This window comes from Silurus meridionalis, unplaced genomic scaffold (assembly GCF_014805685.1).
Source record: "Silurus meridionalis isolate SWU-2019-XX unplaced genomic scaffold, ASM1480568v1 Scaffold589, whole genome shotgun sequence".
NCBI lineage: Eukaryota > Metazoa > Chordata > Actinopteri > Siluriformes > Siluridae > Silurus > Silurus meridionalis.
Window position 1 is genome coordinate 3194 of NW_025804593.1, and position 3128 is coordinate 6321.

Below are 3128 nucleotides of genomic sequence, written 5' to 3' on the forward strand. Positions count from 1 at the left end.
TTTCAATAGAACGCTTAGAACGAATGTATTTCCTAAATTTGTGTAAACAATACAGGTGTCAGGAATCCACCTGCCACGCCTCCTTCAGAGGCTGCCTTTGCCTCTGCGCACTCCCAATCGTGCAGCGCAAATCACGCACAGCTGAAGCGCATCATCCACTCATTCCTGCCTCCCATATAAACCGGCGCACTCACCTACACTCCCTGTCCGTTATTGTACATTCATGCGTGGTCGTGTAGGTTCATGCTGGTGTGTGTTCGCGTTTGTGCTTCTCCCGCTGCATGCCTTCTTCGCCCGGACTCCTCGCTCACTCCACAGCGTTTGGCTTCAGCGCACCTCGGACTACCGACGCTTCCCCGTCGCTTCCCCCCGTGCCGCGCTTCCTCCTTAACGCACCGTGGATGTTATCTATGAACTGCCGTTTGCTGGATTATCCCGATCTGCACGGGTATTTTGTGTTGGCTCTGCCTTTTGCTGAATAAAGTTTATGTTTGCCGTTACTCCGGCTTCTGCCTCCGTACCTCGCCTAACAACACACAAACAACATGCATAAAAAAACAGTACTTACACTATAATTGTAATAACGAGTCACAAACGCATCCAAACGCACAATTGCTGCAAATTCTTGTTTATTTGGAAAGATAAGGTTCCACTGAACAACATACCATAGAGCATTTTTTGTCTTTTGTTTGTTTTTTTTTGTAGCAGTTTTAGAGTAACTGTCGCATAAAGAACGACATCTTGGTGGTAAAAAATAAATATTTCTGGTAGAATATAGTGTTAAAAAACAAATGAGAGTAACCACTAAAAAAAGACAAAGACAGGTAGAATCTTATCAGTGATACAACTGAACTCTGCAGGTGTTTGTGGTGACGTTTTGCTTTGCACCACCTTTCATTTCCAGTCTTTTATTTTCAGCCAGAAGCAGTGTGGAAACAACATGTTCCATAGAAAATGTAACCAATGAGTGCAGGATTTTAACGACACATGGAGGTTTTATTCCCTGTGGGTGAGTTCTTAGTTATTCATCTTTAGAAGCTCTTAGTGGTGAAAGAGCGCGTGACGTGCACTGTGACGCACCTGGCAGGAAGTGGAATGCAGCTCTTTCCAGCTCGTGATAACTGAGCTTTGTTTACAAGAAATAAAAAAGAAAAGAAAAAGTGTACAGTAAAAAAAAGTTGTTTTATTAAAGATTTCATGAAGGATCACGGATGAGGAAAATATTCTTGCGTGGAATGACGACAGCGACCTGGTGATCTGCATGTGGATGGAAAATCTGAGTCTATTTTACATCTGTGAGGGAGAAAAGGACCAGAAATATTCTCAGATAAATGTTTTTGGAATTTACATTTTAATGATATCTTCATAAAATGTTAAATATACATACATAATACATGTGACTTTTAACCCAGTACTTTATTCAAGTACATAATTTATATAGAAACACGGTACACAGAGTATTGCATGATGGATTCTCTACATAAACATAAAAATATTGTTATTCATAACCATAAAGAATTTTTCTTTTCCACAGGAATGAAAGTGTTGAAAACCAGCTTCTGGCACTTAAAGGTATCTATAGTGTTGATGTTTATGTCTTCAGTGTGTAAGACGATACAAGCACATTATTACTGCATGATACGCTTTTATCAAATAAACATATAATATCATTAGTGTGATCTGAGCAGCTTTCATTTCATTTAGTAAATTATTTTACACAACACACCTTTAACATGTACAGAAATGATCAGATTGTAGACTGTATTCATTATGCAGTAATAAAACATGCAGCTTTGTTCTATTATTTATTTATTTATTTATTTTATATGCAGAACCCATGAAGAACTGCATCAGACACGTCACAACCCACGACTGCTAAAAGACCTGGAATCGATGCTGCACAGCACAAACACAACAAAACACAATCCTCATCGCTTGTGCATTGAAACTCTTCATGATGCCAGTTATGATTTATTATCTACTAACTGGGTTTCTGCACTACTTAAAGGGAGTTGTAAACTTCCTGGTCTGACAGATGAGGAAAAATCGGTCACATCTGTGTTTTGTGTAAACAAGGTCAGTTATTATCTTCTGTTTTATTTAGTGTGCACAAAATTCAAACCACTTTATTGTGTAGCTGTGGATTTGAGTTTTCTCATTTGTAAAAGTGAATTCAGTGCCCTGATGTTCTTAAAATGAACAGTAGATATGGTTTGTGGTGTAAAAACGTTTACTTCAGGTTTTGGTTTAAACAAAGTCTAATAGTTTTCCTAAACCTGGTCTACAGTCAAGTCTTAACTCCTTAATATTTGTTTTATATACATGATTTGAGGACATGTGTGATTTAGTTGGATATTGATGATCCTTTTCTTTCGTCTTATTTAGTCTTTAGCAGAGACGTTTTTTGTCTGTGATTTTGGACAAGATCGAAGCAGAGAAAAAGTCTATGAGACATGAACTCCTGCAGTCTCTGTAGGGGTTATGTAGCCTTATGTGAACAGTGAGGAGACTCTCATAAAGCTCATGCCCAAAACAGTGGAGATGATTGTGACATTTGAGTCAGTGAATTTTCTAAGTTTAATTTATATTTTTCCAGTTAGATTTTGAGAGATATGTTTCATTTATGCACATTGGACATCAAACTTCTCAGCAGCAGGTTCCATAGTGTAGTGGTTATCACGTCTGCTTTACACGTAGAAGGTCCTGGGTTCGAGCCCCAGTGGAGCCATGCCCTTGAGTCTCTGATTCTAATTTTGGAATGCTTTTCCTCCATTTCTGTTTCAACCACAATGCAGAAACATGCAAAACTGTTTATTTATTTCCAGGATTGAGTAACAATTTGTGAGTAATATATAAACCTCACTCATGTTTGCAACCTGCATGGTTCCACTGGAAGGACCTTCTGTGTGTAAAGCAGATGTGACGACCACTACCCTATGGATCCACACAATCATCTGCACAGCATAAATGAGCAGAAATAATGATTCAGGCAATATGTTTTCCAGATTGCAACTATACAGTTTTGGGAAACTTGTTCCCAATGTACCCTCAGCTTTCTGTTCTCGGTTGAGAGGAATACAAGTGCTTTTCTAATACTGTATGAGAGTGTGTGATCTGGAGTCTGTGCA

The 3128-nt window shown here is 38.7% G+C and overlaps 1 non-coding gene across 1 annotated transcript; it reads left to right on the forward strand.

Moving 5' to 3' along the window:
* Positions 1-2655: 2655 nt before the first annotated feature.
* Positions 2656-2728, forward strand: trnav-uac. Its single transcript has one exon. It is a non-coding gene; the product is annotated as a tRNA-Val (tRNA).
* Positions 2729-3128: the final 400 nt, after the last annotated feature.